Here is a 25,430-nt window from a genome sequence, read left to right on the forward strand (position 1 = left end):
TTGTAATTGTTTTATTCTAACTAAAATCTACGCTAGATACTAAATACAGTTTCTTTAAAAATGAAAATACATATAATTTAAATTATATAAATTTCATACAATGGTTATACTAACTATATTAACTACATTAACTATAAGCTCTTCCCAAAATTTGTTACCCCTGATATTTAAGAACAATGTATATAAACACCAAGAGCTTTAAAAAAATGCATAATGAAGTTGCATATATTATATATTTAGAGATGACGATATAGAAATTATGAGCCATTTTCTTCAGAATTCCAGCCCTGCATTGCTTACACTAGACTGACTATACAAATACTGTTCCATGGACTTATTGTTCAACTCACAATACTTTAGATAAAATCTGTGCTGGTAGCTGCTTGCAATTTAAAGAACATTAAAACATACATTTGCAAGATTTAGACAAAATTAAAAGTTCTGTTAGCAAGTGCTATGTGAAGTATTGTACTCATTATCCATATGTTCAGATAATTTTATTTCTCAAAGCATAGTGCTTCCTTTATTCTAACCAGGGACTCACATGGTTAAGTGTGCTTTAGAAGATGAACCTGCTATCAGGCATTCAACAGCTGCGGATCATAAATTTAGGACTGACACAAATCCACCTGATCACAGAGTTACAAGATACTTTTTTCCTTTTATGAATTCTGTAGCCATCAATCCTTTATCAGACTCTGTTTATATATACAAATGGAGTAGTTCATTTCTACATAAAAGAACTAATTCATAGATATTTGACAAAAATGACAAATATTTTGAATAAAAAATAAATAAAATTTCCTTAAACAGCTTTTATATTTAAACTCTTGGATTTATGAAAGATAAAGACACCCTCCCCCCCCAAAAGCAACATTTTAACTTCATTCTAATATTTTTCCTTTTAGCATATTCATAATTTGATTTCTCAGATCATTAAAAAAAAAAAAAAAGATTGCCTGGCACATGCCCAACTATAAAAAGGAATTAGATTAAATCACCTAGTAGCTCTCTTTGTGGACAAAACTGTTGTATTTTCTATGTATGATTATTCCTGTTGGTCTTGATTCCTGAGACATCTTTTGTCTGCTCTTATCTAATATCTGCAAAGTAAAAATTAAAAAAATGAAAAAGACAAATAAATACCTCAGTTAATATCTTCTGAAGTTCTCATGAAGTAGGACTGGGGCAAGAGTGATCGTCAGTGAGTCCTGTATCATCTGAAGGTAGCTGTCTTCCTGTTTAAATGCAAAGAAGGAAAAGAGAAAGGAAAGGAAAATTTTTCATGAGTACTGGGAAAGAACAAGATATATTTCTGAACTGCCTTTATAACTATTTTAATATACACCTTCTTACAGGTGATGGTCCAGCATCCACTGAAATTAAAATTATGGAAATCAGACAAATAAATAAAATGCTGGACAGCTAAGTCCTATTTTGGCTGCAAATGTTCATATTAGTATAGTTTACAGTGAATGGGAAATAAATTTTAGTCCAAAATCTATGTCAAAAATAATGAAAAGAATTACATTGCAATGTTAAAATTCCATCTACTACTAGAATGTATCAGTGAAATCAATGGTAACTTCAGTGAGGGGGTATCATTTCATCTGTATGAAAACAAGCTCTTCCTCTTTGTCAAGCAGTTAATTCTACAGTTCACAAATCTTGATGTCCTGTTCCTCACTGCAAATCTCCATTTAGTTTTGAAAGTCAATAACTGACTACTTAGCCCTGAGATAGTAACTAAGCAAACATTTATCTTTCAGCTTGCCAGGCCCCCTGACACCAGTACTTGACTAACTAGAATATCCTGCAAAACTATGCCCAAAAAATGTATATAAAGTCTGCTCTCACTATTCTGCCTTCGAAGGAGATCAATTTTTTTTATTATTATTATATATATTCTGATCTCTGGAAAACCTTGGGAGTTTACTTTAGAAATAAAATACTGCAGAAGAATTTTACAGTTCATTGTAATAAGAAAAATTAGTTTTACTTTAAATCTCTTTGTTAGATTTTCTCTAACTATTTCTGAAAAGGAGGTATCTATTTGCAAAGATTTTTAGTCTGTAGAGAACAAACAGATTCTTAGATCATCTGAGCAAGTAAGAGCGTATCTGGCTGGGATTGGACTCATAGTTTTTACTTCGTTGCAGAATCTTTGTGGCCTCTAAAACTGGTCACTGTCACACAGCCTCTTCAGAAAAAAAGAAGAAACTCCAAGACTCTGGTATCCTGAGAACTACATTATGAGACATCTCTTTTCATAATTAATAATGATTAAGGCTAAAAGTCCTCTACTGTTAAACAACTGGCAAATAGTAAATGTAGCTAAAATTAAGTGTGTAAGGATGTATAACTGCAGATCAAGCAGATGTTTGGCCATATAGACTATTTCAAGACACCTTGATAAAGGTTCAGAAAGGTAAAATGCACAATGATAGCACGTTAACAATAAAATAGCAAACACTTGCGAAAGTAAAATTCACATGTAAATAAATATGTATTAGGATTACCAGATGGAAAAACAAAAACAAAACAAAAAAGCAACTCAACTGCCTAACAATTACACATATTAATATTAATAATAATTTGGCAGAAAATACAGAGGTAATTACTCACTTGAAATCTAAACATATTTCTCTGGACTTCTGAGAACTCAGAAAACAAAAAAAAGACCAAGTTTTCTTGATTCCCATTCTTGAGCCCATGCTAGTGCTTTGTAAGCTTGAATAATGATGCAACAGAAATACTGCTTTTTCACATAAGAATTTTTTTTTTTTTTTAGTTCTCCTAACTTCCCACTGCTACAAGAGGCTCTGACATAACTTGAAAAAAGAATTGTTAGAAACAAAGTTTGATAATGTTTCCATCCAAAGCATTTTGAACTGGCTCTATTTCCTGTATTTTGGTAAGTAACAGGATCACAGACCATTTTTGGATAGACTGATATCCTACACCTTCCTAACAATATATATATTATTTATTTATATATATATATATATATATATAAAATATATATATATAATATACTTTATACATATATAGTAAGTATATATATATTAGAGTATATTATATATATTATATATATATACACTACATATATATATTATATACTTGCTTCCTAACAATTTATATTACAAAATATCACTTTTGAAGTTTTTTCCACCTTGCTTAAACAAGTACTTAATATAATCATAATTTAATTGCCAGTTTTGGCAATAAATAAAATAAATAAATAAATAAATAACAGCTAAAGTAGAAAACGTGTCAGGACTCCAAACATATAAAGCTTTAAGGCAGATCTGCCTAGAGCTTTTCATTATACTGATACCCATACAAGGGTTCTAAATAGCTTTGAAACTTAAAATAATTAGGTTTTATTAGAGTATGAACACAAATACTTAACTTTTAACTTTAAAAAAAAAACTCAAAATGACTATGTAAGATAAAAATAAAAGTACTTATTTTATAGATTCTTTATATTTTTTATATATATATACATATAATAACAGGACTTATATATCCACCACCTGGCATGTCACAGCACAGTAGATGCTATCTGGTTTCTAGGAAATATTTTGGTCTGTAAACCCAAAGAGCTGCCTGCGGGTCTGCTGTCTGATCATCTCAGCAGCATTTCAGTCTCTGCTTCAACTGTTAGCTCCCAGTTCCTTGCTGTGACACTCCTCATCTCTAGCTTTTATTTTGGTCACATTCTGCAGCCTGGAATCTCCTCTCCAGTACATTCAGCTGATCCAGAAGAGGAAACTTCTCCAATCTCCTGTTCACTTGTTCCACTTGCCCTCCTTTCAGAGGAAGTTAAGTACAAAATGAATACATATAAAACAAATTTCAGCTGTTACAGCAGGCTAGTTGCTTTTTTGTGTTAACTGATATCTTCCGCTGGGATTGCGTCTTCGCACATTTTGATTAAAAACTACATAAAAAATCGTTAAAAGTTTTTGTATGTCCTTCCAAAGAGGCTAATTAGAGGGGCACCAGTGAGAAAAACTGCATGTGTACTTCGTGCTCGCTGCTGCGCTTGTCCCAAGTTCAGCCTGAGAGGTGAACTAGAACAGATGTAAGATAGGCAGCTTGTTTTTTTTTTTTTTTTTTTTTTTTTTTTTTAAAAAAAGAGCGCACAAGCACGCTCAGCTTTGTACAGCCTTCTGGAGAGGCAACTCAAGAAGGAATAAAGACTAATTAGGAGTCTGCAGCACGTGTGCAGACCAGAGTATGTAATGGAGATGGGTTGGCTATAGTAGGATCCTAAGAGCCCAAGATGGTACCTAGCTACACTATGAGAGGAAAAAACCTCTCTCAATTCCCACTGCATATTTGGAATGATTTTGTCCTATTATGGCATTAAGAGAATGTTGTATCAAGTATGAAGCTCAGCTACTGCTGGCTCAAGTGAGATCCAGGAAGAAAACAGGAAATATAGTCTTTTGTTCTTACAGAACTCTGAAATATTCTGGGCAGGAGATTGAAATTGTGAATTGAGATCTTTTCAGTGCTGTCCAGTGGCAGGATGAGAGGCAACAGACACAAGCAGGAACACAGGAAGTTCCATCTGAACATAAGGGAAAACTTCTTTACCGTGAGGGTAACAGAGCTTTGGAGCAAGTTGCCCAGAAATTGTGGTGTCTCCATCCTTGGAGATATTCAAAAGCTATCTGGACAGGGTCCTGGGCAATCTGCCCTAGGTGACCCTGCCTGAGCAGGAGAGTTAGACTAGATGGGCTCCAGAGGTCCTTTCCAATCACCACCATTCTGTGATCTTTCCTCTAGGACACGATTTACCGCACACCTACTGACAGCTCCATCTGCAAGCACTCTGTGACAGGCTGAATACTCTATTTGCAGTTGAATTCTACACAGTATGTCAAGTCACTTTTCAAACAGATATCAACACTATTAAAAATATCAATAAAGAATCACGTTTCATGTTCTCTGGTATACTCAGAATATTTCCTTTCCTATCACTTACGACTAAAAAAAAAAAAAAAAAAAAAAAAAAAACCAACACCATCCCCTCCAAATCCATGGAGTAGGATAGTCTAGCCTTCTACCTTGGGATATCTGAACTTTGAGGAATGCAAGTGAAATAAGTGGCTGCTGCCTGGTAGAACTAGCCAATCACAACACAAAAATGTCTGTCTATGGCAGAAAAGGCCTTGGAACCTCTGCCCCTGTGTTCTCATCTTGTATAAAAGTCTGTACAGAGATAAACCGAAGAATGTGATGAATTTGTCACTCTTTTGTTTTCTTCCTATTTTTTCCTCTCATTAGTCTTGTTTCTTTCCCTACTTACAGATATATCAGCAATATAATCAGACTGAGAACTATTAACTCTCTTCATTACCTTTTGTTATTTTCATTAAATTCTACATTATTTTTCAGTAATACAATACATATTTAATTCTAACAGAATAAAGCATGTGTATTTAATCTCCATTTGAAATAAAAGTCTGTGATGGAGTAATCAGTTTAAACTCTGTGACACATTGTCCACTTCATTAGTTCATACAGCTTTTCATTCAGTACCAGCATGGATCCTTGAAGAAAGAAAAGAAGCATGAAAGAAGAAAAGAATCAAGGCACACAGAAAAATGTTTTGTGTGCCAAAAGACTTCAGCAAAAGACAAGTGGAGATATGAAGATCACATTGTTCTGGCTAGGACACTGTAACGGGAACCATGGTCCTAGGTATCTTTCCCTGACAGGTTCGGTGCCCAGAAAGTTTTAATATATTGCAGCTTTATATTTAGAGCAACTGAATATTGAATTATTTCCAAAAAAAGGAACATGCATTTGAGTTTAATTCTCTTAAAACAGTCATCATCAATAACAGCAATAAAACAAAAAGACTGAGCACCTGTTAAAGATTTATGAGATAAGATACCATGTTGATACTGTGCTTCTTCCTTCTTTGTTAAAGGAGGAAGTTACTAAGGGACAGTCATTCTGCAGATCAGTATGCGCACTAAAAGAAAGAGAATGAGAAAAACTGGCTGTCTAGCTAATATAAATTAAATGAACACATTCTTAATAATTTATGAGGTTTGAAGAGAATTTGATTTTATTTTGCTTCATGGGCTCAGCATTCAAAATCTCGCAACTACTTTCAAAAAAAAACCAAATTTAAAAGCTAACTGAAGAAAACAGAAAAAAAGAATGTAAGATGAGACTGAAGGAACCATTAACAAAGGTCTATCTTAGCTGATATTTATAGGGTTCACTTACCTAGCTAAGTCTTACTCCAAGATAAAAGATGATGTTCATATAAATCAGTGAGAGAGCAACACAAGCATATATTAAATCTGTATCCTAAATCTTATTTAGGAATAATATAGACAAAAGTTTAAGATGTTTTCATTTTACTTACACACATGATTGTAATGAATGTTCAGTGTAAAAGAAAAAAAAGATAACGAAGATAGATAAGAAAGTTGCATTTTTTTTATTATCTATTTCTAAACAATTTTTTGTTTCTAATACATAAGCAGAACTTTGAAGTGGATTACTTAAACTTTTTTCTTACATTGAGCTCTTCAAAGTAGACTTCTTCAAAGGTTTTTAACCCCAACTACATTTTCTTTAATAGCGAACCTCAAAGTAGCTCAGTAAGGCAGAATATAAAGACGAGAAAAGTTTATAAACAGGTCATGTCCTGCCTATTTCTCTTTGTTCAAAAAGAATCCTTGCTTTCAGACTCGGTATCTGTCACCTCAATGATCTTCTGAGTTGCAGAAAACTCTGAAGAGTTTCCTCTAGAATCTAGGAATTTTCCATTTTATCACCTGTGAAATCTGAATCTTAGCCCTTTCTCAGCAAGTTCTCCTCCTGATTATTCCTCTTAAATTGCAGGTTCCCAGCCCTTGCTGTGCTTCTCTCTGCCTTTTATAATTGATAAATTTCCATTTTCTGAAACCTTCTTTCCCTGAGTATACTCCAATGTCCCTAAGCAATGAACAAATCTTCTTTCTGCCAGAGGGTTTCATTTGATATGGTCTCCCTTCATGGAACACAGCAAGTAAGAAGAACAAAAGAACCCTGAGATAAACAGGCAGTCTGCCATATCCACCTATATTTACAATAACATCTTACAAGTTGGATGAATAAATTATTGGGCAAAAGACAAATTATACTTCAATAGTTTGTTCAGCATATGTCATATTATAACCAGGCAAGTATTCTCTGAAATCAGAAATATTTGTACTGTTATTGAATGAAATCATTTATTGCACACAGTATATACTAAGAAAAGCCTTTATACAATGATTCTCCTGTATTTTTTCATAACCAAGAAAAAGCTATTTCCCCAAAGATTTTTCCTTTAAAACTAAGTTATAAAAGTGAATAATTAACGATTTTCCATTTCACAAGTTGCCTTCGTAAAACTATTCTGAAGTTAATTATTCTTAATCTAGCACTCAAAATCATGCTGCCCTCTATGACTTGCCTACCAAAGAATGTCAAAATAAAAAAATCTTAACCTTGGTGAATACCAAAAACGAGTGGGTGAGAAAAAGCTCAAGAAAAAGCATTTTAGCACTATAAAGTAAATCACCAGAACACAGACATATATTGGCTATTATCTTAGAAACTTAAAGTATGTAGTATTTTGTACCATTTCCATTTTTCACTCTGGAGCTGATCCTACAAGAGGCTGACTCCCTTACCTTTTAAATTGCTAAGGCACCATTTAGATGCAGTCAACCCAACAAAACAGCTCATGGAAAGAATTCCTCACCTGGAACCTTTTTGGCTAACAAAAATGTAGATAGATTTAAAACTGGAATTCAACTGATGAATTCCTGCGATCGCTCTGTGGAGACTATGTACCAAACTATATTTAAGAATGCCACATTGATGTACTTTCTGCAAAGTTTCCTTTCTGGATCAAGATGATTGTCCTCATCAGGCACAGACAATCTCCGCTTTTAGCTGAGATCCTCAGAACTTTTAGCCCTTCTGAGGTCCTAGGAAGATAAAATGAAAGAAAATGGAAAAGAAACAGAAAAAGAAAGGACAAACAACTTTTCTCACTAACAACCACTGCTTGAATAAAATAATAATTTGCTGTCTGATCATCTGTTATGCAGGACACACAAAAGCCTTTAAAATACATGGACAAAATTATATAGTAAGTCATTTTTAAGAATCTGTTCTGAAGATCTGAACTTGTATAGAAGTAGACCTTGGCATTAAAAGTCAAACTACAGTCCTTGAACTGTTAGATTTTTTTGGAGCTACCACTTATTATAAAGATGGTAAAAATAACAATTATTAATGTTAATAACATACCCTAACAATCTATTGACCCTACTGAGATTTTTAGCTTTGCCAAAATGCAAGCAGAAAAATTAGCCACAGAAGTGTATTTAATTAACAACTTGCCATCTGGCATAAACAACTAAATTATAGACGTAGCCCTTTTAATATAGAAGAAGCTATAATCAACTAGGGAATAGACTATAAACTACTTCTTGATTGAAATGCATAAATTAGGTAAGGGGACAGTTTAAGTATGAAGTACTACAGAGTTTCCACAAGGCTAAATAGTGGGTAACCTCAGCAAGCAAAGTAGCCAGAGCAGAACTGTTGACTTAGAACTGACAGGTATAAATCAGCAATTTTGGTAACCTTTGATTCTCTATTTCATTGAGCAAAATTAGAATATATTTGGAAAATAAAGAGTTGAAATAAATTAAATAAGAGATTAAGTACGCATAACATTCTTTTTGGAGTGCTATATCACAGAATTGGTAAGGTTGGAAGGGACCTCTGGAGATCATCTGGTCCAACTCCCTTGTTCAAGCAGGGTCACTTACAGCGTGTTAGACAGGGTTGCATCCAGGCAGGCCTTGAAGATCTCCAGAGAAGGAGACTGCACAACCTCTCTGGGCAACCTGGTCCAGTGCTCCGTCACTCTCACAGGGAAGAAATTCCCCCTCACGGTCAGGCAGAACTTCCTGTGCTTCAATTTCTGCCCATTGCCTCTTGTCCTGTCACATGGGACAACTGAAAAGAGTTTGTCCCCATCCCCTTGACACCCTCCCTTCAGGTACTTGTACACATTGATAAGATCCCCCCTCAGTCTTCTCTTCCCCAGGCTGAAGAGGCCCAGCTCTCGCAGCTGTTCCTCCTAGGGCAGGTGCTCCAGCCCTCGGATCATCTTTGTAGCCCTACGCTGGACTCTCTCCAGTAGCTCCATGTCTCTGTTGTAGTGGGGAGCCCAGAACTGGACACAGTGCTTGAGATGAGGCCTCACCAGGGCTGAGTAGAGCTTATATAGATTAATATTTATTATGACTAGTCATCCTGTTCTGCCAGGCTATTTAAAAAAAAAATAACAAGATCCAAGTACAGAATAGGTAACAAAATGAAGTAGGCAATTGCTTAACAGGAGAGAAATGATTTGATTTTAGTACTAAGCAACCTCAACAAATGTCTAAGTCTCTCCTTATGGTGAGCTTGTGTTTTGTAATAGTTTCAAAATTAGCCAAAGTAATAGAAGTTATGGTCAAAAAGGCATTTTCCCTGTTCTCTAGTCAAAACATTTTACATTTTACTTTATATTTTTATTCTTTATGCTTAGGTGGCTTTGCATCAGCTAAAGAGGTAACAGGTGTAACCTGTTTCACATGATCAGTGTTACTGTCTGAATAATTGTATTACCTAAGCAGACTGCCTCATTTTTAGCTGTGCAGTCAAAGCACTCAGTCCATCAGCTGCTAGAAAACTATTGCTGAACCCAACCCAAGTCCAAGTAACAGACAAACCACCAGAACCTCTAGAAGGAATTATCTTCCAGAAATCCAGTGATTCTTTCCAAGACGAAGATGATTGCCCTCTCAGAAAGAGAATAGAATCTGCAGTCTCTGACCTACTCAATGAGCATTTTTATCCTTCAAAGCAGGTAAGCACCAGAATCCGTGTATAGGTGTGCTGTCTCAGTCAGCTATAGTACAAATTGAATGGGACCCCTTTATTCACAGTATTCACACCTACACTAACCAGTTTAACCATGGCTTACAGTCCACTGTACTGTTTCTAGCATTTTCAAAGGAAAGGCCATGAAAGATGAGTGGTGACACGAGTAGTGAATCTCAAGTCTTTCAGATTTTCAAAATATGCACGTACCTCTGAAGTTCTTTTTCTTTAATCATGGTTGTTAGACTTTACAATCAACTGGTCTTATTTGCCTCAAAGGATCCTTAAAATCTGACAAACTTCATCCTAGGCTTAGTAGAAATATCAATACACGATTACGTATTTTTTATATTCTTAAACAAGCTCTAATGGATGCTTATTGTACTTTTTCCTGATTAATGGTGCTTGATGTTTTAGGTTTTTCCTAAAGTTTGAGGATATACTTATCCACTACCAACAGCTAATAGTTCTTATTTCTTAATTTAACATTTCATGGCATCCTTGCATATGATAGCCTCAGAAGAAGAAATAAAAAAAAAAAAACAAGCTGCATTTTTTAAGGCAGATAGTCTGATACATACCTGGGTACATGAACACATCACAGGCTTACAACATATGTTTCTACTGGTTGTCATAGAATGGAGCAGAGAAATAGGGTTAATTTTTAGGCTACTAGAATGGCTCAGGGAGAACAGATCCAGTCAAGATTTTATTCAAGTTTTCTCAAAGAATGGTATAGCAAGAGAAGCAATACTTTTGAATAATTGTATTCTCCTCCAAATTTTAACACTGAATCAAAGACAGACTGGTTCTTTGACAACCAAGGCTAGAAGATACTTATTTTCATTTCATGAGTGTTAGTAGTAGTTATGTAGTAATGTTCAAGAGCTCCCTTCATAAGGGTCTCTGAAAAGGTGATTAGCTGAAGACAAAAAAAAAAAAGTCAATGAAGATAGACAAGTCAGGGAAGGCAGAACCCGAGTACTGTGTTTGTGACAACCAGCACCCTGTGGCACATAACAATAGCATTTATTGCAGCCACATAGGCAGCCAAGTAAGTGCTAAAAAGTGAGAAAGATGACTCACCTTGATATTACACATTCAGCAACTGTTTGGAAGGAAAACATACACAAGGGTGTTTTGGGGAAGCTGCTCCTTCCTTGAGGAAGATAGTAAAGATATTCACATAAAGGCCATATATTGAGAGATCAGGACAAAAGCAGATGGTTAACTACTATAGGAAAGTTTGATTACATTCTGAGGTCAACTCATGGAGATAATCTCACTGCTGAAAGAGATGGACCTTGGACTTCCAGAGAAGAAACATTCTGAGGCAACTGCTTTAGTAACCAGTCATGGAATATTGCCTTCATCATCCACCAACTGACTCTATAGTGCACTGAATCAGGTATACTAGCCCCATTATTTTTAATTCCCAGTCACTGTGGCCTAATTAAACATCAAATAAAATGAAAATAGATGTCTCCCTGAGGCCTACTGAGAAGAATAAGTGTGAATATAAGTTTAAAACTTCCCAAATCTTTAATTACCTGGTCTTGTTTGGTCCATATCTGAGAAGTCAACTTTTAAAAAGATATATGTTATTATGGTTTCATGGATTACACCAGTGGTGTTTTTTAGTTTGCTTTTACTGATTTTTACTTCTCGTATAGTCTTTAATTATTTTAAACAATTTTCTTTCCTTTCAAATAATCATCAGTATTTGGAACACGGATTTGCATATGGCCTAACTCTTACATAACTAGTTCAATTAGAATCTTCATCTTATGCTAGCAAAGATGAGCAGGCAACTTGTTCTCATTAATTCTTCTATGGTTTACCAAAGAATAATGGGACAACTATGCTAATCTAATTCATCTTTACTTATAGTATGAATATATATAAAAAATCCCCACCATAATTAACAGAAAATATTTTGGGCTATTTTTTTTTCAATAGAGTATTAGCAAAATAAATGTAATAAGCAAAGAAAAAGATTCATAATTCCACTTCCACATTCGATAGTAAAAACCAGCACCCTTAACTATATTTTTCAATTTTATGAAAAATATGGCAACTACCTGAAAATTATATTTTCAAATATAATATATCTGAAAAATATATTTTCAAATTCTCTTACTGGAAGTGCCACATGAAATCAACTACTTGTTCTGTGCACGCCCTGGGAACACTTCCAGAGGAGGGCAAAGACTCAGTTAGCAAGATGAGCTAAAAAATAGCAGGACAACAGATGGACCCATATGGCCATCAGTAGTGTGTCAGTTTCTTCTGAAGTTAAAAAAAAATAAAAACAGAAAAACGTTAGACTTTCATACCATTCCTCAAAGACAGGCAAGCATAAATAAACAAAGATTTTTTTTCTCTTACTGAAACAGTGATTTTCATGGATCAGTACAATGAATGTTCTGTGTCACTCCACGAGAACCACTAACCAATTCAAACTTTTTGAGATATGTATTTAATGTATTTGGTCCAGGAGAACTACAACTGATAACTGGCTGTATATGAAAGTAAGCTTTTCTGCATCAAGCCGATAGCAAAGCAACATATGTAAAAATGAAATATATAAATAAACCTTATACCTCATTTCTAAACTAATACCATGCAATTAATTATAATTCTTGATTTCACCAGCTTTAGTAAGGATCCTTAAAGATCATTCTTGTCAGCACATACTTGGTTCCCCTCAGTCAAAACTGCCATGAACAATGTAAGCTTTTTACGTAGTTGGTTTCCACTGATTTCAGCAATTAGGGGTAAGAGTCATCTCTGTTATCACAGAAAGGGGTGACCTGTCTGTGCAGATATCTATACCTCTCATTTTATTGTAGAGGGATGTGCCTTAGTTGGATGGCTAAAGAGAAATGAGATGACTATCTACTCATTTGGTAAAAGTATCATTCAATCTCAAAAGAAAACATTGAGAATCAATTTAAGGCACAATTTTAGCAGTCATTAGGAAATCATGATTACACAGAACAGTTAAGATAACTCTTACAAAAAAACCCTCCAATAATAAGAATATAAAGAACTATTTTATTAGTGAAATTACCAAAAGTTTACCCACTACATTAACATTAGTCTAGGCTCAGCCAGAAACAAAACCTTTTGTTTAAACTAAAATATATACAAATATCAATGCACTGCTTACTTCATTAAATAATAAATAATCAAAAGAGAAAGGATATTGATTTTTCTATGGAAGGAACCTTCTCAAGCTACTGGAAGTTTACATGAAAAACATTCCCAAAAGAAACAATTCTACAAATTAACACACTTTGAAAAGTTTACAGATTTCAAAGCAGTTAAGAATTTTCATAAGTTAGTCAAATCATGTAAAGGAGAGAACTTGGTTGCTGTAGTCCATTTGCTGTATGTTTTCTACTTTCTTTACAGTGCTCATGAAATCAAGATAGAAACAGAAAAGGATTTCATAACTGTGAGGAAATCATAGAATCTCATACAGAGTCCAAAAAAACACAAAGTCAGGGCCCAGCAAGAGAAAGGTGTGAGGGGGCCAAGTGTTCCACCTGTAAAGAGGAACCACAGTTAATCTATAAAGCAGAAGGAGCTAACTATAAAAGCTCTAGCCAAGTTTAGGGCAAAAAAGAAGCCCTAGTGTACCACATCATTCCTCTTGCCAGGATTCTCTCACTGCCTTAACAGCTACTCAGCTGGTGGCTTGAACCTATCCAATACAGGATATTGGCCACCTAAAGGAATTATCAGATTAGGGTGGACTCTATCTCGGTACAAAAATTACACATTTAAGACATTTTTGAAGCTTTCAGAAAATGAACAAAAACCCAGCCTCCCTTATAAATATATTTAAGTCTCAACACAAACTTTTTAGAAAAGTGAATTCATTGAAGTTTGATAAACTGTAAATGGTATATTACCCACCATTGTTTATGAACTAAATTTTACTTTCCCAGTTAAAATCTCATTTAGTGAATAGTTATTGCATTTCATTTGTGACAAGAATTTACTCATATCTGTTCTTCAACTGCTTCAACTAATTTACAAATACATGCAAAAAAGTAGCATAAACACAAAACATTCACTATTTACCATGTATCTGTCTCTAAAGTAAAAGAATTTACAGGTTTTTAACCTTTAGGGCTAAATTCAGGAGACAAAAATAAATTCTCTTTCATCAAGCCCGTTTATGAAACTTCAATTCAATATTACAAATGGGAATTCTCCTATCAGCATTCATACACACAGCAGATTGTAGCTAAGCAAAGAAGCATTTTTTTTTTTTTTTTAATTGCTCTTATCCAGCTTCCCTAACTTCTTGACTGAAAGGCTGGCATATCCCCAAACTCCTCTTTTACCTGATATTCTTGCTTAGTTGCATTTCTGGAGCTCTTCCTCAGACTCTAGCTTTTAAAAACCAAGAGGAAAAATCCTCCCTAACTGTAATGGTGTTATTTCTTTGGATAATTCATAGGTGCATTTTAGAAAGGGCATATTTTCTTGGTCACACAAGACTGAAAGGTTTTGCTTTTAAGTGTCTGCAGAAGGAATGCTCTAAATCTTCTCTCCACAAACTACATTGCCTATGAGACAGAATATACCTCTGCCACCTTCTCTCCGATCCTCTTAGATGGAGACACACATATGAAAAAGACTCGGAAAGAAAAAGCAAGTGAGAGAGTAATGTACGCGTAGACTAGAAAAAATTTTCTTTGAGGGGCCCATGTTCAACCACCAGTTAAACAGCAGTGGTTTGAAAGTTCCATTATGAGGTGACTGTGCACTTTGGGAACGGCATAGTGCTCGACATGTGGCTGTATGGCATATGTCTAGGATGAGATGTTAAAGAATACAGCTACTGAGGTAACCCGAGCGCTGGTAGAATGCTGGCTGGTATCCTAGCAGGGCCAAATACAGCAACATTTGTTTTAGGACAAACTACTGTATCAAAACAACAGAACCTCATCCCATAGTGGAAATAAGCAGCTTAGGAAACCTTCTGTAAGACTTGCACTGTAAAAGTAAAGTGAGAACGCATACCAAGACAGAGTTGGCTTTAGAAGCATGAAGCTTGACTAAGAACATCAGGATGTTAATCTCCTACTTTAGCTGGAATTTTGATGCAACCATAGGAAAACATCTTGGCAGGTGTTGAGGGACATTCTGCCTTTGAGAAGGACAATATACATAAAAACCTTAGCCATAGAGACCCGAATCTCCTCCATCTATCAAACAGAAATAACTTCCAGAAAGAATGCCATCTCCTCAAGCAACAGATGAAGGGAGCAAGTATTCAAAACTTCAAACAAATGTCCCTGCAGAATGTTGAGTAATCTCTAGCTAGATTATGATGAGAACAGTATGGCCCAAAGTGTTCATTTTTTAGAAATCAAGGAACTTGGAACATAAAAACAGACATTCAGTCAATCTGAAATCACATAAAGCAATGACACCCAGATGAACCTCTATTGAGTTGAAAGTCCAGGAGATACCACAAGAAGGCGGTGACTAAGCCACAGGAAGAAGAGAGAGAGTGAAGATTCCCCCTCTTGCATAAAATCTAGTCTATATAATACAAACTGCAAGTTCAATGAAATACTTTCCCGTTGATGTCATCTACAGCTGGTAATACTGGCAAACAGAAAGAGCAATTTACCACAGAACTGAATCCAGTGTCTGTGTGGTTGGGGGATTTGAAAAAAAAAAAAAAACAATTACTGCAGCCATGTCAGAGCTGTCAGAATTACCCTGTCCCATTTGACTGCAACCTGTAGGAATAAGGAAAGGAGATAGATTACTTTCTTTGGACATAAGTAGGAGCATATCAGACAGAGATCATGGGTATCAGTTCATTCATAAGTAAGAACATTGACACTATCTGCTTGCCTAAGATGTAAGTATGTATTTAGCCCACTTGCCAAAAGTATCTGTCAGAATTTTGGAGCTGATCATTTGTTTGGGATACATAGCTGTGATCCTGCTCTGACTACCTATGACGGAGTTGAAGCAGGCAGGTGAACCTTCAGGACTGGTTATGTCCTTCCTCCACAACTTCACCACCTTTTGACAGCTGATCTCCCTTACTCACTCGTGTAGCACAAGGTCAAATTATCTGCCAACACCTGCATTCATGAGCTTGAAAGATGGGACTGACAGACTGCATGTGCACTCTGAACTTCATAAAACTCCAGAACACTACCACTAAGATTGCACTTGTCTGAAGACCAGCAGTCCTGAAGCAGTCATCTGAGGGACCACCCAGCTGATGAGATATGTAGGCACTGCTTTGGTGATGTGTTTAAGCCATGAAGTTTCCAGGGACTAGAGGATATCTGAGAAGTAACACTTATACTTGTTAAGCCACAGAGTGGTACCAGCAGACCTGTATGTGTCAGAGGTGAAGTCTAGCATGAGACATCAAAAAGGTGCATGCTGCCACATGATCCAGAAGAGAAAGGACTACTTAGTGTGAATGTATGCTATAACATCACATATTGGAGACATGGCATCACAAATCTGCCTTTGGGAAGGTAAGGCCTTTTAGCGCAGGAATCTATGATTGCCTTGATAAATTCAGCAAAGTGCAAATGAGACATAACCAACACACACAACTAATGTGGAAGGCACTGTAATCCAGAGGAGCTGAAATGTTCAGGACAGATAACTAATGATTCCACCTAATAGCCATAGATATCAATGATGGGCCAGCCTAACTGCAATATAAAATTGAAGTTCCACATACAGTAAATTATATGTATCTGGGGACATCTTCTAACAATGAAGACAACTGCACATAACGTCTCACATGCATATAATTAAAATCTCATATACAAAACAGTAGTGTCATATCTAGACTCTACCAGGAAACTGCTATTTGGCACTGGACAAAATCATGCTAATGACTAAACTTAAACTTCCAAATATGTGATATGTAAGTTAAATTACATGAGTCCACCATGAACTGCAAACCAATCTTATGTTGCAGTATAAGGAAGAATAACTGTGGAATAATTTGTCCTATGTATTTGTTGGTGCAATTCCTGTGCTGCTTCTAAATAGGAGTTCAACAACTAATTCATCCACTTTTTTAAAGTAGGTAAGTCTGACAGACTCTGAAGTACCTCAAACAGGTAAAAAAAAAAAAAAAAAAAAAGTCTGAAACAGAAAACAATCCACAGAAAAACAGAACAAAAAATATGTTGCCACATAAACAGTTTTAAAAAGAATCAAACGATTGATCCTGAGAATAAAGTAACTTTTTATGATAATATTTTGAATTTCATACGTTCCTCCCCAGGCTCCCAGAACTGAGGATGATGATGAGGGTATTCTCTAAAGGAGAAGGCCAAGAACTTAATATATATATTATTATATTTATACATCTCTCCCTTTCATCTGATCCTATACATCTAGCCCAGTATATTAATCTAAAAGTGCCAAAGGATGACATGTACAAAGGAATATAAGAATCAGGCAAGCACATTTCTCATAATTCTTTTCTCAGCTCATTGACTATTAGACATAAATGAGATTTTTTACACATCTAGTAACCTTCAAGGGGTTTCTCTTCCATGAACTCCTCCAGTCTCTTCTTGAAGTGATGTATATTTTTAGCCTACATAATGTCCTTTGACAAGGAGTTCTACAGATCAACTGTGATTTAAAAAACAAACAAACAAACCTCCCACACCCTATTTGCTACCTTCATTTGTTGTAAATCTAGCTCCTATAAACTTCATTTTATTTTCTACAGTTATTAAAGACAGAGCGAACAGCTAATTCCTATCCACACTCCGTGCTAATCAAGATTTTACAAACTATTAACACACCCATCCCATCCAATGGAATTACAGTTCCTAATTGAAAAGTCTGGGCTTACTCAGGCTGTCATTGTTCAGAAGTTGTTCCCTTATGTTAATCATCATTTCTTCCTTTCATCCTTTCCAGTTCTACTACATCTTTTAGAGATGCTGAGAGTCTAATGAACGGTAATCAAAAAGCAGGCCATACATGGATTTATACAGCACTATACTTATGTTCTTTGTTATGTTTTTATTCCATGACATTCCCTAATACTTAATTGGCTGCTTTGACCACTAAGCACTGGGCTTCTTTTGGAACTACCTATCATAGCCCCAACATCTTGCTCCTGAATGAGAACTGTCAAGTGTGAGTTTATAATGTTGTATGTGAAGTCAGGATATTTATTCTCATTACCTTACATTTCAATGTGGATTCATTTGGATTTCATTTGCCATTTTACTGTCTCTTCACTCAACATCACAAGGCCTTCTGAAATTGTTCAGTTGGTCCTAATTCTTGCTCCTTTTGTAACATATTATCATAGGATTTACTAACCTCTGCACATCCACTTTTCCAGCCATTTCTACGACAGTACAAGTCACGTACACTGCGAGATCCACGTTATGTGAATAGGTCTCAGCATGGATTTGTTTCAGACCTCCAGTGATAATATGTTCAGCTCTTGTAGCAAGGAACATATTCCCACTTTTTTTTTTTCTTAATTTTTAGCCATTTGTTTACCCATTCAACCCTTCTACTTGTGTCACAGCTGCCCAGTTCCTTAAACTTCTGGTTAGCGAACCTGTTGAAAATCTTTTGGCAATCTGAGCAACCTATAATCAATTAGATCACCTTTATTCACATATTTTTCAATGTGCAGGGAAATATGAGGCCAGTGCTCACACACCTGGAGTGAAACTTAAACTGGAATTGCTCAAGACTGTTCTGCATTACCAAAGACATCCAGCTAGATTCTAAACCAACAGTAGACAGTTACTTACTTTATCAGGCAACAGCTCTTCTCACTGCTGCTTTGACATCATGAGACATACTTCAGAAGTTTAAGAATTCAATTTTTCTGATTTCCTTGAGCATTTTTTTTACTTCTTGGGGTACAACAAAAAACTTGATGTCAAAAAGTTGCTTATATAACTATTATCTTTTTGTGAGGTGTATCAAAGAACAGCAATTACATTTGACATTGCTAAAGGCTGACAGAACACAAAGAAGCTTTTATTTCAGAATGCAATTTTCTGAGAATTAAAGAACAAGTATCAAAGTAGTACCAGTATTGAAATGAAGGTTGAAAACTGTCATCTTTTGACTGGGAGATTATTTTAAAAGTATTAAAGACTAGTCAGACATCCCTAAGTCAAATGAGAGAGAGAGAGAGAAAATAAAACTTTAAATGCTCAGGGTTATACGGCATAGGTGCACAGTGAAATATTAAAACGGAAACAAGAAATCTGTTTAGAAAGAGACAGCTTGCAGTTTACAGAAAAGTAGAAAAGGCTATTAAAATAAACAAAAGTCCATACGAATGAAATATTTTCTGTTATTAATAAAAAAAAATGCGACTTTATTCAGGTAAAGTAAATTTAGCTATTCCATGAACCAGTGCTGGAAATCCTGAAATCTACTTTGGCAATCTATATGCGATGATTTAGGCATACATCATTCTTTTAGTAAACAAACTTGTGGATGACTTGCATGGGTTTGTATCCTAAAGATAAAAGACTATAGCTATCCAAACATCTAGATTGTGTCATCCAGCTTGATTTCAGGGGAAAACAGAAGAAAAACAAAACCGTAAGAAAAAAGTATAGCTTTATCAGGCTTGTGAATAGTTCTGTTCTCGCAAAGTTGTTTAAAAGTCTTGATAAAGAAAAACAGAAGGAAATTTAAAAACAGTATTTCAAGATGTAAAACAGCATCTAAATATTCCTGAAGAGTGAGAGACTCTATACTTTCATCAAGGGAATCTGGCAGGTTTTTAAACTTTAGGCTCTTAATTTCTTGTTGGTTGTATCATAATAAAATCTCTAATTTCAGTGTACATTTCTTTTTCATGACGCCTTTTCTCCTACTGTTCAGAATTTTCTCGTATATTTGATGAAAAAAATATTATTCACAAGTATCTTTATTTCTTTGAAATGTGCTGTCCTTATGCACATTCCTACTGTGTGCAAACCCTCTTGTGTTTTTGGGTCAGGACAGGTGTGGGTGTCAGAAGCATTTAATTTGGATACTTTTTGCCTCATCAGAAATTTTAGAGCACCTTACCTTATGCCATGAAATGCAACAATAACAATGGCAGTAATTGTTATAGGATTTTCAATTCCTTTTAAACCAGGTTTCCTAACAACAGAAATTCCATAGGTTAGATAAAGAAAGGCTAGGCTCTGAGGAAATCTGTTCTGTCACATAAATGCAGCCTCAGTCCTGCATGCCCCTTCAACAAAGGAGTTAGTAAAAATGTAAATGGAGTTGAAGATAGCCCTTCTGTGAATATTTAGGATTAATGTATACTTCAGCAATTCTGCTGATGCGATTTGAACACTAATGGGATGCACCCAGAGTCAAGATGACAGACTGCTTTGGGAGTTCTGACGCACCTTTTATCTATTTGGATAGTATCTGCACGTGGCAGTGCCTTTTTGATTTCATGGTAACAGAAACTGTTGGGGGAATTCATCAAAAGGGTCTAGGTTTTCTAAAAGTTGGAAGACGGGGTCCTTGAGCGCACCCATAAGGTTGGGACAGAAAACAAACAGCTTTCTAATGCAGGTGGAGTTCCAACACAGCTCTGGAACTTTGAAAGGATCCTGAGAAAACCCTGATCAGGGAAAACTACCAGATACAAAGCATGAGATGTAAGAGAGCTTGGACTCCTCTAACTCATCCTGACACAGATGATAACTGTAGCTAAATAATTATCATTTCTAGGTGTCACAGACCTCTGTTTTAGCTACAGTTAATTAATATTATTTGCCTTGAACCCAAATGTAACAGTACTAAAATATTCTAAGCAAGTGTTTTGTACCATGCTGACAACACAGCCAGACACAACATGCAGACAACTTCATATGAAGTATGTAAGCAATGTGACCACCAAAGGGGCAAACGAAGATGTGCTTAGCCATATATAGGAGGCCTTCAAGTAACAAAATGCTGCCAAAGAATGAGATGAACACACAATAAGTGTCTACAAACAGGCAGGACAGGCTGTCACAAACACAAGAAGGATGACTGGCAAGATAAAGAAAAATAAGGTAAGTAGTATTAGCAGCAGGTAAGAGCCCTTCCTCCCTTTTTTGAGGGGGTTCAAATAGTACAAAAAACAACCAGCACGATGATGAAAGCCAGAAGACAAGCCTGCTTCAGTTCTAGTTTCTTTCATCAAAGAGCTCTCAATCCTGATCACCTTGACTAAGACCATCAAAGGCCCTAGCCATCAGTGCTAATTGTATGGCATCCTCTCCACAGTTTTATATATTCACAGCTAATCTAGAATATGATTGTTATAGACAAATATTTTTGTATATGCAGTGATAATACTGTAGGAAGTAACCATTAGCACAAAGTGCGGTTGTTAATGAATAAATTTAGCAAAATCTTGCTTTAATGTTTAAGGACTTGCCTGATTTGCCAGTCTAACAGACACTTCCTCCAATCACAGCCATCACTGTGCATAAATTACATATAAATTGTGTATAAGTTGTGTATAAATTTTATTGTGTATATACATGATCTGTAATTCATATACCTGTATAAAGTTACACAAAGACAGCTGTAATAGTAACTAAGGACATAGTCTCAGAGGAGTCCAGAATTAGTAAGTCTGAATTTTCAGCAGGCCCACATTTTCTTTAGCCTTCCTTTTCCTACCAGTCTACTTACAGAAGTGTTGCCTGTTGTCCTCCACATGCCTCACTTAGATCTCCCACTTCCTATCAATTTTTCTAGCCTGTCAAAGAGGTGGAGAGTTCACGATCTACACTTTTTTTCCAAGTTATGGCATTAAAATCAAATTCAGTAATTTCCAATAAAAAATAACCCCTATTCTATTCTGAAAAAAAAAAGAAAAAGGAATTTCAGACCTATAGCCCGATTTATTTTGGATTTATAGCCATAGGACTACATATTTCTATTTTATAGTAATCATCTCACAACACACCAAGTAATAATTTATTTTAAAGACCTCCTGAACTATGCACCACAGGTCATATTTAGCACTGAAAAATACCTCCCAAAAGATATTCCCAATCAAAAGCATCCTTGGAGAAGGGGGGGGGGGGGGAAAGCAGAAAAAATGAGCCCTCATTATGAGATAGTATCTTTTTTTCTGTCTATTCTATATTTGCATACACAAAGTTCAACATTGTAAAACATATTTTCTTTCTTACAATAAGCTGTTTATTTAGCCTGCAGAAGATAAATCACAATTCTATGTGATATTCATACATTAATCTTTCAAGAACTTTAGAAAATGTAAAGCATAAATACAACCTAAATTCCTAATTAAAAAAATCCTGAAAACAGTCTACCAAAGTACATTAATATAAAAATATATATATTCAGATGATTGTGACCTGTAATTTTTCAGGCTGACAGTTTGGACATATGATGCATTTGCAAAGGTCAACTATCTTCTTCTCAAAAGGATGTCTCCCAAAGCACGTAACCAGTCTTTGACAACTACTAATATTTATTTTGTCCATTACCACCTATATATTTATCCTACACTAAATTATTCTCACAATACTTTAAATAAGTGTGATATATTTCAAGAATATTAATATTTCAAACATCTAATTTTAATAAATACATATATTTGTTACACAACTAACTTTCACAGATTTCAGCAATGGAATTTGTCCTTTTACCTATGCAATACATGGGACTTAGCATCTACTTTTATAGATACTTGAAAAAGGTGCCCATTCATTAGCACTGTCTGGGTATAATCCATTTAATATTTAGCCTTCTACCAGGTACTCTTTCCAAAGCACCTTCAGCATTGGGCTACAGGCTGAAATAACTGTATTGGCAACAGCAGCACAACCCACTAGTTCCTTCTTTTCTCAAGATCCTTGGGACAGAAGACAAGAACTAACACCTCTGGGGTGCCTGTGCACTCCCAGTCAACTGACTGCCAAAGGCCCAGACAGCCCGCTTCCTCTCACGTGACAACACATCCAATCTCCTGCTAAAGGAGAGGCTGTAAGAATCCAGGAAAAGATAAAGGCTGGAACTAGACAGCTATCATAGAATAACTGTAGCCTTTCCCTAATATTGTCTCAATAAAATCTTGGAAAAAGAGGAGATAAACTTTTTTTTTTATTATTTTTGACAGCACCAGCTCACTCCCTGCTTGAGTAGCATATACGAAAGTCCAGGGTGAATGTGTAGTGAGCTTAATATTTCACTGGAAGTGGGAGGAGTGGAAAGGAGAAAGGGAAAATAAGTCTTTTTAACTTATTGTCTCTAACATTTTACTTACAGCTTTGTAGAGATGCAAGCAGGAAAAATTTATTCTGAGGGGTTTGGTAAATGTTCTCCCCTTGGCCAGAAAGGTTATAGTAACTTTGGTTTGTTACTTTTAAAGGAAAAGAAAAATACAATGTTTTTGTTCAGTGAAAATATCTGAACTGCTTGCTAGGATTGCTCTTGATTAGTAATTACACGCAAGGTCAAACTGCTTTGACACTAAGCATTTTGATAAGACACTTGCATGTTTAAGCTGCAACAACACTGTGACCTTAATGTTGTTATCAATGCAGGTTTGATGTAAATGTGGAAGTGTTTTGCACAGCCAGAAAATATTACATGCCAAAATGCATCAGTAAGTCTAGTTGAGCAGTAAATACGTAAACAATGTATAAAAAGGTAGGTATTAGGAATGTAGCTCTGGGTAACCATTTCCCTCAGAAAAAGTTACGATATATCACTGTTCCATTCTGACATAGTTTTCTAAGGTTAAACATGGTAATAGTCAGAAGTTGCGATAGAAAACATCTTCTTCCAGTTAACAAAAAATGTTGACTCTGCCACCTGGCTGCCAAAGTAGAGTAGTTTCTTCTTACATTTTCAGCATGGCTGGTCAAGGGAAGAAAAACTTCAGTAAAAGTTAAGAGAGATTATAGTGCAACAACATGTAAATCCAATTATCTAACACATCTAAGTAACATCTGCTGCCAGTGAACAGAGGGTTACATGGCAGGGAAAGTGTTTCCTGTCAGTAAATAAGATCTGTCCAGCTGGAAAGTTGGGGCTTATTTAACCTGTTCACAAAAATTAGAACATTATGATTTTAAGATCAGACACATAACATAGCATTACTTTTTCATAACATATAACCAATGTATTCCATGCATTACATCAAATTATGTTAGATTTGTTATTAATATGTAAATGCCAATATTCTGAGATGACAGGCATGCCATCTAATAGTATCTTACTTGAGTAACTACTTCGATAGACTAAAATGAAATATTCAAGAACAGTAAGCCACCAGAAGCACAGCTTTAGTTATATTTATTTAATTCTGGGAAGAATCACTACTGAGCAGAATGTTCTCTTACCTGTAAATGAATACAAAGTCAGTCTCTTAATGGGTCAGATCACTGTTCAGAAATGATGAGAAGGAGAAGACCTATATAAAATTTAGAACTATGAAACTAACTGAACTAAACCTCATGCTTTCTTAAAATAACTGTGACCAGAAAGGGTATCTATTAATTTCCTTTTCAATAGCTATACTATATATTCTTCAGTAAGTCACTGCTCAAAGAAACCCCCAAAAAACTTACAAAATGTTTTATTTCTATCTCTTTTTCAAAACTAAGTTGGACTAACCTCCTGAAACTGCTTGGTGAGAAATATTCATACAGACTAAGCTGGAGAAGATGGGAAATCTGCAGCGGTAAAGCATAATCAGCTGCAGATAATGGGAGATAGGGTAAGATATGGAGAAATAAGCAGGAATATAAAAAAAGGAAAGCTAAGCAGTTACATGGAAAGGCACACTTCCATACCCAATCTAAAATTTAACTCAGAATTCTCAAATTTTAAAGTGTTTTGTAGGATAACAAGCTGCCAGTATATACATAGTGGAGAGGACAAATGGCTAATACTATCATTATCTCCATCCCTCAAGTTATACAGTATTGTATCGGATAGCTATGGATGATGGCTGGTGATAAGTTACATGAGGAGACAATACAGTAACACTTAAAATTGTTATTATTTAGTTTGAAAATTAGTAAATAAAAAATTATATAAAATAACAGAAAAATCAAAGGCACTGGCAGTTGTTTATCATCACATGAGCAACACTTATTCAAACGTTTAGCCCTGAAGTAAGAGTATTAAAAAAATACCATCGGAAAGGGGTCAGATACCCAGAATTTTACAAGGAATAGAAGGGAAGCATATGTTACTATTGAGAATTGGAAGTTTATGGAAATTTTTAGTCCCCTCAAGAATTTAAGGAGTTGTTTAATTGAAAGAGTAGGGGTAGAGTTTGAATGAGAAACTTGTTTATTTACATTTTATGACGATTAGAGTCTATTCTTCAGAGTTCAATACTACTTCTAAAAATAGAAAAACCACTTACAAATTTGAAAGCTGCAGAGAATTATCTTGCCTGATGTGACTGCAAGGCAAGCAAGAGAGGGCCA

At 35.4% G+C, this 25,430-nt stretch overlaps 1 protein-coding gene across 1 annotated transcript in view; it reads right to left on the reverse strand.

The window, feature by feature from the left end:
• Positions 1-25,430, reverse strand: part of SGCG (sarcoglycan gamma) — a 139,049-nt gene that overhangs the window by 98,943 nt on the left and 14,676 nt on the right. Inside the window, exon 2 of the mRNA XM_062567203.1 lies at positions 1,147-1,238. The gene's annotated coding sequence lies outside the window, so the exon portion shown is untranslated. The remainder of the gene's footprint in view (positions 1-1,146; positions 1,239-25,430) is intronic.

The sequence above is a fragment of the Rhea pennata genome, chromosome 1, assembly GCF_028389875.1.
Source record: "Rhea pennata isolate bPtePen1 chromosome 1, bPtePen1.pri, whole genome shotgun sequence".
NCBI classification, from domain to species: domain Eukaryota; kingdom Metazoa; phylum Chordata; class Aves; order Rheiformes; family Rheidae; genus Rhea; species Rhea pennata.